General features: G+C 45.0%; 1 protein-coding gene across 2 annotated transcripts in view; it reads left to right on the top strand.

Annotated features, from left to right (window-relative positions):
- The first annotated feature begins 1,483 nt into the window (after positions 1–1,483).
- The window catches only part of TASP1 (taspase 1), a 377,732-nt gene continuing 362,214 nt past the window's right edge, over positions 1,484–17,001 (top strand). The window contains exon 1 of one of the 2 annotated variants that reach the window (XM_077485912.1): positions 1,484–1,619. The gene's annotated coding sequence lies outside the window, so the exon portion shown is untranslated. The remainder of the gene's footprint in view (positions 1,620–17,001) is intronic. The other variant, XM_077485913.1, reaches the window with a different exon arrangement.

The raw sequence follows: 17,001 nt of genomic DNA, 5'->3' as shown, positions 1-17,001 counted from the left end.
GAAAAGATGAGAATATCATCTAGATCATCAATCATAAACTGATCCAACAGATCTCAAAAAATATTGTTGAAGTGTTGGAAAGCTGTGGGGGCGTTCCAAAGGCCAAAAGGCATAACTAAGGACTTGAAATGCCCATATCTGGTTCTAAAGGCGGTTTTCCATACATCTCCTTGACAAATGTGGACAAGGTTATATGCCCCTAAATCTAGTTTTGTAAAGATTTTAGCAGAATGAAGCTCAAGGGGAGTGGATAATGTTTTTTAAACCGGTAGTAAACTCTGATAAGGATCTGCCACTTAAGAAATATATGAATCAAACTAGTTGTTTTTAATAAAAAAACACAAATAGTATGCGCTAAAATATTTCTTACTGTTGGACGTGTGTGTGTAAACACACAAATCCCTGTTCTGTGATGAGAGAAGCAGATTGTGAGTTCCTACTAGCTAGGAACAATGATCTGTCATTTCCTCCAGTCACTCCCATCCCCCTACAGTTAGAACACACACTAGGGAACACAGTTAACCCCTTGATTGTCATAAAGCCCTCCAAATCAGCCCAGGTGGGGAGGGCTAAGATATGTGACCGCAGGTAGCTGATAGCGTGAGGAGAAAAAAAAGCCGATCAGTGGCTTCAGTGCAAGGGCCATCGGTCCCGAAAAGGAAGAGGCGAAGCCACCTCATCTGTGCCCACCAATACTGCCTTCGAGTGCCACCTGCCAGTGCCCACACAGTGCCACAAATCAGTGCCAACCAGTGAATAAGTGTCAACAATCAGTGGCACCTATCAATGCCCATCAGTGGTGCCAATCAGTGCGACCTACCTTTGCCGATCAGTGCCCATCACTGCCACCTATTAGTGCACTTCAGTGCCACCTATCAATGCCCTTCAGTGTCGCCCATCAGTGCCACCTCTCAGTGCCCACTAATGACACCTATCAGTGCCCACCAGTGCCACCTCATCGGTGCCGCCTTATCAGTGCCTATCAATGCAGCCTATCAGTGCAGCAGCCTCATCAGTGTACATCAATGAAATCCTGTATAATAATAATAATAATAATGAAGGAGAAAAATTACCTGTTTGCAAAATTTATTAAAATATAAAACGGTTTTGTAATTTATTTTTTTTACATTTTGGACATTTTACATTTTTTTTAACAAAAAATAAAAAACCCAGGAGGTGATCAAATACAACAAAAGAAATCTGTATTTGTGGGAAAGAAATGATAGAAATGTAATTTGGGTACAGTGTTTGTATGACCGCACAATTGTCGTTCAAAGAGTGACAGCGCTGAATGTTGAAAAATGGTCTGGGCAGGAGGGGGGTTCAGGTGCCCAGTAAGGAAGAGGTTAAAGAGATGAGGTGGCAACTCTAGCGCTGCAACTATGAAATGCCTGGTATACATTCATTGTGAAGTCTTTCCTGTTATAATAACAGACTTGTACATCCCTCTCATGTCCCAGAGCGCCCCTTCCCCTCACAACACTGACAAGTCATGTGACCAGACACGTACTAGAGAGCAGCGCGCAGCCGCAGATGAGAAGCCGGCTCCGGGGTTGTTGCTTGGATGCGTGAAGGGCCTGCTGGGGCCCCGGCGGGTACAGACAGAGCGCCGGTCACCCGTGAGTGTACCATCCCCCACCCCTTTCCTCCCCACAGCTGTACCCGCGCCGGACTCTATATGTGCCAGGCGGAGAGCATGGACAGGTCACCTACCCGGGGGGGAGGGGAGGACACCACTGCACCGGGGCTCACCTGAGGTGCCTCGTGTGTCCTGAGTGTGTCTCTGGTGGGCGGAGCCGTGTGGTGGGCGGGAATAGTGCTGTATGAGGAGGAATGTCCCCGCTCCACAGTCCTCCTGTGTTGTGTATGTGGGGTCAGCGCCTAAGGCTGCGCTCACACCGGAGAAAAAAAACATGCATCGCGTTTTGTTTTTGGACACGTTTTGGCGTACAGCGCCGCAGGGCACCCCCTTCACTTCAATAGGCTTCCCTACAAGGGTTATTCTGCTATCAGTGCCCAGTCTAAGCATTCACACGAGTACTCGATCCACACATGAAACCAATACCATCGCGGTGCAATTTGATATACACAACAAATGGGCTCGAATCGCACTGCTAAAAGGATCACATGAGATTTGAACAGGAATACGGTGCGATACCTGTCTGAATCGCATGCGGGTTCCTGCACGATCCCACGCGATACTTCTGTCCTGGGTTCTCCCAGGGTCGGATTTACATCTCAGGAGCCTATAGGCAGAGGAAGCTGAAGCAGTAAAACCAACTTTTTCTTGATAAATTACCGCAAAGGTGTAGGAAATACAAAATTTCAGTAAAAAAAACTGACTAAAGTGAATTTGAGGGCAAACCAAATGCAATAAACTACCCACGTTTTTTGCTAAAATATAAAAGACGAGGTTGCACCGAGTAAGTAGATACCCAACATGTCAAACCTTACTTTTGGGTGCGCCCATGAAATGGCGACATACTTCAGTATCCTATATTTTCTATAGGTGATGCTTCAGAAGCCCCCTATAGGTCACCAGTTTAGTGTTACGGAGGAGGTCTTGTGCTAGAATTGTTGCTCTCACTCCAGGGCAGGGCGATATATCACATGTATCACAATCAATGTTTTCACATGTAGGTGCCCTCCACGCATGCATTCATATGTGGGTGGAGCCTCCCCAAAAAACTTTGGGGGGGGGGGGGGGGGATTTTATGTGCTTGTGTGTCATTTTTCTTTTCCATCACATAGGGGATAAAAAGTCCCCTATATAATGATTTTTAGGTGACAGTGCTCTTTGATGCGATGATGTTTCTTCTGGGCTTCACTTAATGGGCATTACGATACATTCCTTCCTGGCTACGTTAGCCCGGGGAAAGTGACAGGGTGACCCGGAGGTCATATGTCACTTTCAGGGTCACCAACAAGAAGGGGAGGAGTTTGGACATGTGTCCGCTGTCCCCCGCAGGCACCAAGTCGGTCCCGTGCCCATAGATGGGCAAGCGGAGCCTGGAATACATGTTGGGGGTGTGCATGTGGGGAAGGGGTACTGGGGTGTGTGGAAGCAATCGGGGGGGCAGTACAGCCACCAAATGCTTTTACCTGACAAGCAGGAGTCTCCCTGTTAGTTTTTCACACTCAGTGGCTGCAGCCACCCGATAGCAAGTGAAACCCCCCCACTGTCTGGTCCGTATGTTCCTGGAAGCGAAAGAGTTAACTCCTGCACCCCCAATACTGGCGGATGCCTTTCTAGGAAGGGCACCTGTAGGCACATGCCTAGTGGAAGATCCGGCCCTGCACAAGAGCGATGCAGGAAGCCACATGTGATTCGGACAGGAATCGCACCACGTTCCTGTTCAAATTGCATGCGATTATTTGCAGTACGATTTGAGCCCATGTATTTTTCATCAAATTGCACGGCAGAAGTATCGGTACTCGTTATTGCCGAGTACTTCACCGAAAGTATCAGTAGTCGTACTTGCAGGTAAAAAAAACAGTATTGGTGCATCCCTATTTCCTATACAGAAAACGAGATCATGTTCCACCTTTTTTTTTTTTCTGGGCCAAGTGCGTTTTGCATTCTGCATTTTTTTTTTTTTTTTGCACGACAAGCACACAACGTGAGACGACTACCAGCGTTTGAGTTGCTGTTAAGAAATAATGGCCCCGCAGTTCACATTCACATCATTGTGTATAGGGAACGAGTGTTCCCACTACGCTATTTTGACATCATAATTTACATGCAATTGCCGCCTGAATGAGCCCTATGCACATTTGTCGCCTAAAAAGAAGCTTCTGCTCCTTTTCGGTGGACAAGCTTCACACAATTTGTGAAGGCGTGGTTTGAGGGACAATGGTACCTAAATGCATGCTCTGATTGCCACACAATGTGGGATTGTGAGTAGAATTGCAGCAGTTCTGCCTGTGATCCTTAGGCTAGGTTCACACTGCTGCGATGCGGGAACTCTGCGAATCTACTTCGTGTTCCCGCATCACATGCCTCCCGGCGGCAGTTCACACTGCCCTATGCGAACTGCTGGGAGTGTCAATTAAAAGTTAATGACACCTCCAAATCAGTTTGCATATCGCAGTGCGATCTGCAAACTCGTACAGGAATCGGATCGCATGGTGTGAACACCCATGCGATCCGATTCTGCTGCGGACCAAAAAAGGGGTCCTGTACGAGCTTGGGCTGGATGCGTGGCAAATTCAGCCATACTATCTGTATGGCTGAAATCGCATTGCACAGAGACTGCATGTAATTTGCACTGCAGTGTGGTGCCAATCACATCCGATCTCGTACATTGCAGCAGTGTGAACCTGAATCGCAAGATGTGAGTGGGGCCTTAGCCAGTTTTTTGCTCACTTACATCTATTTCTGCCTGTGTTCCCTGAACACTAAGATGTGAATGTGACATAATTGTTGGAGTATAGAATGGAAGGCTGAGGGGGTTACAGCTATGTTCTGGGAATGGGCGCAAAAACACGTGCGGTACCATTAACCGGTTCCCGACCAGCGCACGCCGATGTACGTCGGCAGAATGGCACAGGTAGGCAAATGGGCGTATCTGTACGTCCCATTAAATTTGCTGCCCTGCCATCGCGAACGCACGGCGGCGGCGTGCTCGCTTGCTGGTCGGGACCCCGTGAGTCCGGTCGCGGGTCCCGCGGACTCGATCGCCGCGGGCATACCCGCGATAGTCTCACTGGGCGGCTGAACGAGGAAATGCCGTTGTAAACAGCATCTCCCTGTTCTGCCTAGCAACTAGTGACGCTGATCTCTGCTCCATGTGATTGGAGCAGAGATCAGTGTTCACTAAATTAAAGCCCAACCCCCAACAGTTAGTAACACACCCTTAGAAATACTTAACCTCTACACTGCCACCCACTGGTTAACCCCTTCACTGCCAGTGTCATTTACACAGGAATCACTGCATTTATATAGCAGTGATTACTGTATAAATGCCAATGGTCCCAAAAATGTGTCAGAAATGTTCGATGTGTCCGCCATAATGTCGCAGTCACAATAAAAATCGCCGAATGCCATAAAACTATCCCATATTTTGTAAACACTATAACTTTTGCGCAAAGCAATTAATAATAGCTTATTGCGATTTTTTTTTTTTTTTTTTTACCAAAAAAATAAAAAAAAATGTAGAAGAATACGTATCGGCCTAAACTGAGGGAATTTTTTTTTAAATATATTTTTGGGGGATATTTATAATAACAAAATGTAAAAAATGATTTTTTTTCAAAATTGTCACTCTATTTTTGTTTATAGCGCAAAAAAAACAAAAACGCAGGGGTGATCAAATACCATCAAAAGAAAGCTCTATTTGTGGGAAAAAAAAAGGACATCAATTTTGTTTGGGAGCCACGTTGCACGACTGCGCAATTGTCAGTTAAAGCAACGCAGGGCCGAATCGCAAAAAGTGGTCTGGTCTTTGACCAGCAAAATGGTCCGGGGCTGAAGTGGTTAAAGAGGTTGTAAACCTGTTGGCATACAAAGGGAAGGGACTGGTCTCAGCTGATACAAAGAGATGAAACAAATCCTTCTACATAAGTTGTACGTGTTTATCTGCTGTCTTCACTTCTGTACATCAATTCAAAGTTCTGAATGTAGAAGCTGGTCTGAGAGTTCAGAAAAAGGTCTGAGCGCTGAAACTACAAGCAGCACAGCTTGGGGATGAGAGCTTTGAGAGCCGATTGTTCCTGTGTGAAGGGGGGGTTCCTTCTATCCAGAGTCTGAGGATGTCAGTCACAGGCTGTGTGCTGGATGTCCCTCCCCAGTTAACTTTTTTCTCTTGGTCTCAGGAAAACTTGTCAGGAGTGATTCTTGCGGATTACAGAGAAACAAAGCATTAGACAGAACTGACACTTAGCCCCAGCTCATACCAGTGTGCTTTGAAATCAAACTGCTTCAGAGCAGTAGGTGAGTGTGATTTGGATCGGTGATTTCATTGCGACTTAATCTAAAAGAAGTCAATGTAATCACAGAAAAGTAGTGCAGGAACCTTTGTCAAACCATCAAACGCTTGGTGTCATAACTGAGCACATATAAAGCACAACGGCTCTTGAAGATCAAACCGAGGCTAAGATGGCAGCTTCCTTGGCTGAGAAGGATAGGAAGCTTTATTTCTGCTTTAACCACTTGCCTACCAGGCACTTATACCCCCTTCCTGCCCAGACCAATTTTCTGTCACACTTTGACAATTGCACGGTCATGCAACACTGTACCCAAATGACATTTTTATCATTTTTTTTGAGACTGAGCTTCGTTTTGGTGGTATTTATTTTTTATTTTTGTTTGCTTACGAGATAAAATCTGTATTTTTTTGGCTAGAAATTTACTCAGAACCCCCAAATATATATATCGTTTTATCAATCTTACACACCCCTGTTACAATATCAGGTTTCTATCATGTAAAAAAAATGAGACAAAGCTAAATCATTTCAGAACTTTTCCCACCTTTTTAATGTGCCCTATAAACTTCAACTCAATTGAAAAACAAACTGAAATCTTTTAGGGCTGGAAGTAAAACTAAAATCATAAGTGTGCACACTCTCTTAAAATTGGGGATGTAGCTGTGTTCAGAATTAAGCAATCGCATTCAAACTCATATTAACCACTTGCTGTCCACGCTATAGCCGAATGACGGCTACATCCCGGACCTGAATTTCCAGGAGGCCGTCATGACGGCCTTCCCTTTGCACATGCCCTGCAGGGCGCTGTTATCACCAAGTCATTGAGACTTGGTGATCACAGATCCGAGTAAGGGGCCGGTCCTGGCCTCTTATCTTGTTATCAGCTGTCAGCCAATGACAGCTGATCACCTGATGTAAACAAAAGCTCTGTAATCGTCAGCGCGAGGAGAAAAAAAAGCCAATTACCGGCTTATCGGCAAGGGACATCGGTCCCGAAGAGGCAATTATGCCTCATCTGTACCCACAAGTGCCACCTGCCATTGCCTACAAGTGCCACCTATCAATGCCCACCAGTGATGCCAATCACTGCCACCCGCCTCATTAGTGTATATCAATGAAGGAGAAAAATTATCTATTTGCAAAATTTTATAACAAAATATAAATGTTTTTTTATTTATTTTTTAAAATTCGGTCTTTTAAAGAAAAAGCTCATGTGGGGGAAAAAAATGATAGTGTAGCATGACCACGCAATTGTCATTCAAAGTGCATCAGCGCTGAAAGCTGAAAATTGGTCTGGACAGAAGGGGGTGCCCAGAAAGAAAGTGATTAAATAGGAGTCAGTACACACCGGCCATCATTTAAAGTGCCTCTGATTAACCCCAAATAAAGTTCAGCTGTTCTAGTAGATCATTCCTGAGATTTTCTTAGTCACATCCTACAGCAAAAGCCATGGTCCGCAGAGAGTTTTCAAAGCATCAGAGGGATCTCATTGTTAAAAGGTATCAGTCAGGAGAAGGGTACAAAACAATTTCCAAGTCATTAGATATACCATGGAACACAGTGAAGACAGGGATCATCAAGTGGAGAAAATATGGCGCAACAGTGACATTACCAAGAACTGGACGTCCCTCCAAAATTGATGAAAAGACGGTCAGAGTTCTACAGCAACATTAAAGGAGCTGCAGGAATATCTGGCAAGCACTGGCTGTGTGCTACATGTGACAACAATCTCCTGTATTCTTCATATGTCTGGGCTATGGGGTAGAGGGGCAAGACAGAAGTCTTTTTCTTACAAAGAAAAACATCTAAGCCCGGCTAAATTTTGCAAAAACAAATCCAAAGTCACCCAAAAGCATGTGGGGAAATGTGTTATGGTCTGATGAAACCAAGGCTGAACTTTTTGGCCATGATTCCGAAAGATATGTTTGATGCAAAAACAACACTACACATAACCAAAAGAACATCATACCTACAATGAAGCATGATGGTGGCAGCATCATGCTTTGGGGCTGTTTTTCTTCAGCTGGAACAGAGGCCTTAGTCAAGGTAGAGGGAATTAAGAACAGTTCCAAATATCAGTCAATATTGGCACAAAACCCTTTAGGCTTCTGCTAGAAAGCTGAACATAAAGAGGAACTTGGTCTTTCAGCACGATAACAACCCAAAGCATACATCCAAATCATCAAAGGAATGGCTTCACCTGAAGAAGATTCAAGTTTTGTAATGGCCCAGCCATAGCCCAGACCTGAATCAGATTGAAAATCTGTGAGATGATCTGAAGGGATGGGGCACTTAATTATTATTTTTTCTTATTTAATCTATTTTTTTTTTTTTACACTGTCACTTGTGACAGCAATAGTCACATGTCAGGTATTTTTCTTGGAGGGTTCTGGGTTCTAGAAGACCCCCAAACTGCTATTTTGCACTTAAAAGCATTTAAAACGGCAAGTTTGGCTGTTTTGAATACTAACTTTTAAAATTTTATGACTGACCCTTATTTAAAAAAAATAAAAAAATAACAAACATATACTTGCCTCCACTGTGCAGTTTGTTTTGCACAGAGTGGCCTCTATCCACCTTTTCTGGGGTCCCCCGGTGATGCTATCAGCTCCTCCCCACTCGGGAAACCAACTAGGAGAAGCGCTCTCCTTGGGGGTCCCCGTGCAGAAGCTCTCCCGAGTCCGGCTTTTGCATCCATAGACACACAGTGCTGGATGCAGCCCCGCCCCCGGCACCTGAGCCATTGGATTTGATTGACAGCAGCGGGAACAAACGGCCTCAGCATTATGGTGAAAAAACACGAGGGTTTACAACCCCATTTAAGGCTTCAGTAAACCGGAAGTGATATCATGACATCAATTCTGGTTAGATCCAAGACACGATCAAAGTTGACTCCGGCCAGCTGGCGGACGTGCCGACTGGTCACAAGCCGCGCTCAGGGAACATTTCCTCCCGCTGCTTGTATTAATAGCCGAGCAGGTAATTAGCCGAATCGGTTGTTAGACCATCTGCTCTAAAAAAAAAAAAAGGTACATTAAGCAGACATATATGCGTTATGTCAGCGTATAGGTGTTCATCACCACTGGGTTTTTAATTTTTTACTAAATGAAAAAAGATGGAAAATTTTGAAAAAAACCTTTTTCTTAGTTTCTGTTATAAAATTTTGCAGATAACAAATTATAATTTTTTCTCCTTCACTGATGAGGCAGCACTGGTTGTCAGGGCACTGATTATTATGTCCCCTGTCAGGATTGCTGTTTAGCAGCTCTCCTCATGCTGTGACAGAGTGTGAGGAAAGTACTTCCGATAAGGCCTTTTTCACACTGGGGTAAAGCGCTGCTATTTTTAGCAGCGCTTAACCGAAATTTTGTGGAGCTATTTGACGGAGAAAGGGTTAAAGAGGTTCTGCACCTTTAAAAAAAATATTAAAAGCCAGCAGCTACAAATATTGCAGCTGCTGACTTTTAATAAAATCACACTTACCTGTCCCAGGGTCCAGCGATGTCGGTGGCAGATGATGAGTGATCGCTCGGTCTCGCTGTTGCCCCCGCTGCCATCCTCTGTCAGGGAATCGGAAAGTGAATCGTTGCGGCTTCACTGCCCGGTTCCCTACTGCGCATGCGCGAGTCGCGCTGTGCGTCTCTGCTGGTCCCCGCTATGTCCTGGGAACTGTGTGTTTCCCAGAACACAACAGGGGGGGGGGGGCGGGGCATCTGTGGGGGTCTGTCCCGGAAGTGGGTGCAGATACCTGGATTATCCAGGTAACTGCACCCCCTCCCCCTGAAAGGTGCCGATTGTGGCACCGGAGGGGGGGAAAGATCAGATGAGCGGAACTTCCACTTTAGGGTGGAGAACTGCTTTAAAGCCACCGCAAAGTGCTGCTGCACACTGGAGACACAGCAGCGGGTCTTTCAGGGTGCAGACGCTATTTTTAGTGCTGTAGCGCATGCAAAGCGCCCCAGTGTGAAAGGGGTCTAACACAGTAACTCTGTTTACATTGTAATCCCTTTTATGGTACACAGCTTATCACGTGGTAAAGGACTGCTGTGATTGGCCCTTTACTACGATTTGGCTGTATTCGAAGGACAGAATGATCACAGAGCGCAACGGGTGCACGCCCTGGGGGGCATGGGTCAGGGAGGACATTCACAAACGCTTTCCGTCAATTAGAGAGCCTCGCTGTAGCCATCTTTCGGCTATAGTGTGGTTGAAGTGGTTGTAAACCTCAAACATGAAATTTTAACAAAGCTTATCCCTCTATGTGTGTACTTGTTTCTATCCAGAGCACTTGGTGTCATTTTTGTCTGCTGCTTCCTTTTCCCTGCTATCAGCGTGAATCATTTCTGATAAGTTTTTTCTGACACCAAGAGAAAAAAGGTAAAAGGTGATTGACAGCCTCAGCTCTGTTCCTTTTGAGCTGTGTGAATGGGGGTGTGTCCCTTCCCTCCAATCAGCTCTCAGAGCTCCCCTCACTGAGCTCTGCAGAGTGTAACTTCTCCTCTCTGTCCCCTTCTTTTTCTGACTGCTCATGCAAGCTTTATAAATTCTACACTTTGGTTGCAGACAAGAGAAGACTAAATATAGACAGGTACAACGTATGTAGGAGGTTTTTTTTCATCTGTGTATCACCTGAGGCTAGTCCCTTTACTGGGTATACATATTTTTAAATGTTCATGGCATTTGTGGTGCGTTTTAGTGTGGGGAAAATGGCTCATGCTCTACTTTTTACTGCTTGCCGCCCGTACAACCGATAGCCCTGCTGCGTCAGATCATGTACCTAGTACGTTTTCTGGCACCTCTGGGTAGGGGGGATGCATGAGCCACCGGCGACCTGGCCATGCTGTGATTAAACATATATGTTGATCAGCGATAGATTACCGTCAGCACCTGCTGATTTTTGGCAAAACACACAGAACAGGGCTCTGCCTATGTAAACAAGGCAGAGCCCTGTCCTGTCAGCGGAGAAGTGTTAGATTTATTTTTCCCTTTAAAGTGGGGAATAAAATCCATCCCTTTCCTTAGTGAAAGCACCTCACACACAGTGCACAGGCTAGGCACACATTTAACCCTTTCATCGTCCTATATGTTTAATCCCTTCCCAGCCAGTGTCATTAGGACAGTAATGGTACATATTTTTATCACTGATCACTATATTTGTGTCATTGATTCCCACAAAGTGTCAGTGTCCGAATGTCCACCGCAATATCGCAGTTCTGCTATAAGTCGCTGATCGCTGCCATTACTAGTATAAAAAAAATAAAAACTCTAGTATATATACCATAGTTTGTAGACGCTATACCTTTTTGCAAAAATCAATCAATTTGTGCTTATTGGGATTTTTTTCTCCCTTCACCTTTCAGGACAGCACCTTGGAGAGAGTGTAGCTCCACCTCTTCACAGGAAGCGCTGCGTGACAACGCCCCTTTTAAAAAGCAGCTGCTTCCACCATGCCGTCAGTTTTAGTGTTTCCTCCGCCATGGTGGAAGCACTGCTGGGGAACCAGAGGGGCTGCACTCTCTCCAAGGAGAGGGTTTTGGCAGTACCTTTCAGATTTTATGCTAAGGACCAGCCCAGCCCCTTCCCGCATGTGAGGGGCATGTTCCTGTGTCCCTTCCTTCGTCGGCTCACAGGAGTAATGGACTGCTGGAGGTCGTCCACCCATGGTGTTCGGGGGGCCCGTGGGTGTGCACAGAACGAGCATTCCATGCCAGGCCTCGGCATGGCGTTGTCGAATTTCTGGACGGCGAGTGATGCCAGTTCCAGTGGGCATAGAATAGCAGCGATTTTGGTTCTGGCTGCTAGAATGCAGGAGAAAGGGGCGGGTCCTCTGGCCGGGACTTCCTTTTGTTTGACACATGGAGGACACCATTCAAAAGCACACAGGCAGTGGCTAAAATGTTTGTTATAGAGGAAGAATTGTCAGCAGCAATGGCGGATGCAGGCGCCCAGGTTCCCGGCCAGTCCCAGGTAGAGGTCGACCGATATGGGTTTTTCTCTGGCCGATGCCGATATTTAGAAATCATGGCGGCCGATAGCCGATATATGATGCCGATTTTTTTTTTTTTTTGTTAGGCCGATTTTATTTTACTTATTTATTTTTAATCCCCCTTGATCTAACACACCTTTCCCACTGGGGCGTTTTTTAAGGCGCTTTTGGGCTAAAAATAGCGCCTGTAAAGTGCCTGCAAAATGGCTCCCCTGCAGTCTGTGTGAAAGACAGAGTGCTTTCACACTGAGACGATGCGCTGGCAGGATCTTAGAAAAAAAGTCCTGCAAGCAGCACGTTTGGAGTGGTGTATACCGCTCCTCCACCACTCCTGCCCATTGATATGAATGGGCACCACTGCCGAAGCGCATGCAATGCGATTTGGCAGCGGTGCTTCATGGGCGCATTTAACCTCTTCCTTGGCCGCTAGCTGGGTTATATGTGCCCCACTAGCAGCCAAATAGCGCAGCTAAAATGATGGTAAAGAGCCGCTAAAACTTGCGTTTTACCATCAACGCCTGCCCGCTCCAGTGTGAAAGCAGCCTTCATAAGTGATACAGAAAATTTCTTACACTTAAACATTTATTAAACAAAACAAACCTCCAATCAGTTTACTTGTATGTATGTTCTAGATTAAAAAAAAAAAAAAACAACTATATATTAAATAAAAACGGGTAGTCAAAACTTTTGGACAAAAAAAAAAAAAATGGGCTAACTTTACTGTTTTTATTTTATTTTTATTTTTTAAATGGTGTATTTTTTTCACAAAAAAATGCATTTGAAAGACCTCTGTGCAAATGCCGTGTGACATAAAATATTGCAACAACCGCTATTTTATTCCCTAGGATCTCTGCTAAAAAAATATATATAATTTTTGGGGGGTCTAAGGGCCGGTTCACACAGCAGGCGAGGCGAGGCGACTCCGACTTGCCTCGCCGCGACCTGCCGCGGCCTCAGCGGCGACTTGCAAATGACTTCTGTATAGAAGTCAATGCAAGTCGCCCCGAGGTCGCCCAAAAGTAGTACAGGAACCTTTTTTCTGAGTCGGAGCGACTCGAGTCGCTCCTCTCAGAACGGTTCCATTGTATAGAACGGGGGCGACTTGCGAGAGCGAGGCGAGGCGAGTCGTGTCGCCTCGCATCGCCCGCTGTGTGAACCGGCTCTAAGTGATTTTCTGGCAGAAAATACAGGATTTTTACTTGTAAGCAACAAGTGTCAGAAAAGATTTAGTCTTTAAATGGTTAAACTGAGAACTTCTACACACAGAGATGACTTCATTCATTGAAGTGTAAACATTGTATCATTTAGTTCTTTTCTTGGCAGCCTGCCCAGAGAGGAGGAAAGTGTTGCTATGACGACTCAGGCAACTCACACTGACTTCTTACAGAAGTCATTTCAAAGTCCCGCTGTAGAATCGGCTTTTTATCAGCACAATCGGCCGATGCCGATTATTTAAAAAACGGCAAATATCGGCCGATATATCGGCTGGCCGATATATCCGTCGACCTCTAGTCCCAGGTAGGAGAGGTACAGCGGTGCCTCTTTCCTTGTATATCACTGGGTGTTTTTTTTTCTTTTTTTGTTGAAACAAAAACCTGCAGCTCTCTGCTTTGGTGTAAACGTTCCATTAGCAGTTCAGCAAGGAGTGAGACTCTGGGCACTTAGGGTGTTGGCTGTGGGTGCTATCCGTTCTCCTTTTTAGAGGTTATAGCTAAAGAAGGACCTTGAGGTTCTTTTGTTTTGCCAAGTCAGAGAGAGCATCAGGGGAAAAAATGCTCCTCATGTAAAAATCCTTTAAGGGACTCTTGGCCCAAACCCTGTGCAGATCCTGCATTGTGGATTTAATTCCAGCCAAGAACAGAGCTCTCAGTCCAGTCTCCCTCCATCTACTTCCATACAGGTGTAAAGTGAGTCTGAGGAAGAAAGGGAAAGCATTCCTCCCTCAACCATTGATTCTGAGGAGGAAGAAGCCAGATCATCTAGATACAAACTTTCACTTGAGGTGGTGGATGATCTACTCAAAGAAATGTATACTACCCTGGAGATCCAGGAAGAAAAAACCCAGCTGTCAGTACATGACCAGATGTAGCAAGGGCTGGAGGAGATTAAACACAGAGTCTTCCCTGTGCATACATTTTTAACAGACACTATTAAAAAGGAGTGGAAGGATCCAGTAAAAGGGCAGTTCTTCTCTAAAGCCCTTAAAAGGAGGTTTCCTTTTGAGGAAAATGAGGAATTTGTGTGGAATAAAAAAACAAAAATAGATGCTGCTTTTCACAAGTGTCTAGGAAGACTGATTTAGCCTTTGAGGATATGGGGATACGATGGATAAGAGAGCAGATGGGCTACTGAAAAAGCCTGGGATTAATCTTTAGCCAATCTGAAACCCGCAATGGCAGCTACAGTTGTAGCTAGGAATTTGGAGTGTTGGCTAGACCAAATTAAGAATCATGTGGTAGCAGGTACCTCCAGAAAAAATATATTGAAGTCCTTCCCTATATTGCTTAACGCCATCAAATATATGGCAGATACCTCTGCAGAGTCTATCAGGATATCTGCCAGATCCTCAGCGCTTGTTAACTCAGCGAGAAGAGCCCTCTGGCTAAAGACTTGGTCAGGGGATTCGGCTTCTAAAGTAAAACTGTGCGGAGTTCCCTTTTCAGGGGACCTGATGTTTGGGCCAGAACTGGAGGCTATCCTTGACAGGACTACAGACAAAAAGAAAGCTTTCCCACAGAAAAAGAAAGTGGTGTAGCAGAGGAAGAATTTTTGACAAACAGATAAGGAAAAAGACCAGACAAAGAAAAGACCCTGGTATCCTCAGAGAGGAAGAGGCAGAGGCGGGGTACTGTTTAGAAACCCCGAGCAATCCCCTAAAAAACATGACCATCTCCCAGTAGGCGGGAGACTTCAGAATTTCTTGCCAGTTTGGGAAGAAACGACAAGAAGTCCTTTTTGTTCTGGGGTTAATCAAACAGGATTATCATCTAGACTTCTGACAAAGTCCCCCAAGTCGGTTTTAAATCACAAACCTGCCAAGGGATCAGGAGAAGGCTCTGGCGATGAAATCTCTTCTACAAGAGCTGATGCAACAAAGTCATCTCCCAGGTTCCAAAAGGTCAAGAGGGGAAAGGGTTTTACTACCATATTTTTCTGGTCAAAAAACCATCTTGAAAGTTCCACCTGATTCTCAATTTGAAGGTTCTGAATTGATACAAAAAATTCAGGATGGATATGATTTTCTTGGTGAGGAACTTTCTGACCCCCAAGTGTTACATGGCTTCCACCGACTTGAGAGATGCCTATCTCCATATTCCAATAGCACCCCCATCACAAAGTTTCCTGCGTCCTTGCGGTCAATCTGGGGGAAGGGGAGATTTGGCATCTGCAGTTCCGAGCTCTACCCTTCAGCCTTTCCTCCTCTCCCAGAGTATTCACAAAGGTGATGGCAGAAGCCTTGGAGCCCCTGAGGCTGAAAGGGATTCCAATAGTGCCCTATTTGGATGACCTGCTACTGTTTGCTGACTCAAGGGGTCAAGTAGAAGTCAATCTTCAAATAACTCAAGCGCATCTAAAGGGTTTGGGTTGGCTTCTCAACCTTCAAAAGTCAAACCTAATAGCATCTCGTAGGGTAAGGTTTCTGGGGTACGAAGTAGATGGTGGTGGAGAAACCAAAGAAACATCTCAAAAGGGCTTCTCTGGTCCTTCCCGGTAACCAGAAGACTGACCACAGATGCCAGCGCATGGGGCTGGGGAGCCCACCTAGAAGAACAAAGGGTTCAGGGGGTTTGGTCCAAACCAGAGGCAAGAAGGTTGTCGAATTGGAGAGAGTTAAGGCTATTCACCTAAGCCTTCTCTCCTTCCAGGAAGTTCTAGTGAAACGGCATGTCCAAATAGTGTCGGACAATATAACGGCAGTATTATATTTAACAAAACAAGGGGGCACAAAAAGCAGAACCTTGATGCAGCTAGCTTGCCAAATCCTGAGATGGGCAGAGAACAAGTTGGCCTCTCTATCCGCAGTCCATTTGAAGGGGACGGAAAACACCTTGGCAGATCTCCTCAGCAGGAGAGAAATAAGGGAGGCCAAGTGATCTCTAAATCAGGAATTATTCGAAACGATCTCCAGGAGATGGGGTTTCCCCTAAGGTGGACCTCTTTGCAAAACAAGAAAATACAAAAGTACCAGACTTCTCCCTTCAGAGGCAGGATCAAGCTCTCGGAATAGATGCATTAGCCCACAAGTGGGACTTCCAGCTGTCTTGCGCTTTTCCTCCATTTCAGCTGATTCCAAGGGTGTTGGCCAAATTCAGGCTGGAATCCTCGGAACTAATCTTAATAGCTCCTTATTGGCTGAAGAGACCATGGTTTTCAATCTTGATGAACCTCTCAGTGAAACCTCTTTGGAAGTTGCCAATTGGGACAGATCTGCTGAGTCGGGGCCAGATCCTCCATCCAGATCCAGCTTATCTCAATTTAACCACTTTCAGACCGGACCAATTTGCTGGTCAAAGACCAGACCACTTTTTGCGATCCGGCACTGCGTCGCTTTAACTGACAATTGCGCGGTCGTGCGACGTGGCTCCCAAACAAAATTGACGTCCTTTTTTTCCCACAAATAGAGCTTTCTTTTGGTGGTATTTAATCACCCCTGCGGTTTTTATTTTTTGCGCTATAAACAAAAATAGAGCGACAATTTTGAAAAAAACGCATTATTTTTTACTTTTTGTTAAAATAAATATCCCCCAAAAATATATAAAAAAACATTTTTTTCCCTCAGTTTAGGCCGATACGTATTCTACATATTTTTGGTAAAAAAAAATCACAATAAGCGATTATTGATTGGTTTGCGCAAAAGTTATAGCGTTTACAAAATAGGGATAGTTTTATAGCACTTTTATTAATAATTTTTTATTATTATTTTTTTTTACTAGTAATGGCGGCGATCTGTGATTTTTATTGTGACTGCGACATTGTCGGGGACCCATCGGACATTTTTGACACATTTTTGGGACCATTGTCATTTATACAGTAATCACTGCTATATAAATGCAGTGATTCCTGTGTAAATGACACTGGCAGTGAAAGGG

Source organism: Lithobates pipiens, unplaced genomic scaffold, assembly GCF_037356315.1.
Source record: "Lithobates pipiens isolate NorthernLeopardFrog02 unplaced genomic scaffold, aLitPip1_a1.2 Scaffold_18, whole genome shotgun sequence".
Taxonomy (NCBI): Eukaryota; Metazoa; Chordata; class Amphibia; order Anura; family Ranidae; genus Lithobates; species Lithobates pipiens.
The sequence above is the reverse complement of the archived record's forward strand: the minus strand, read 5'-3'. Positions and strand labels throughout refer to the sequence as shown.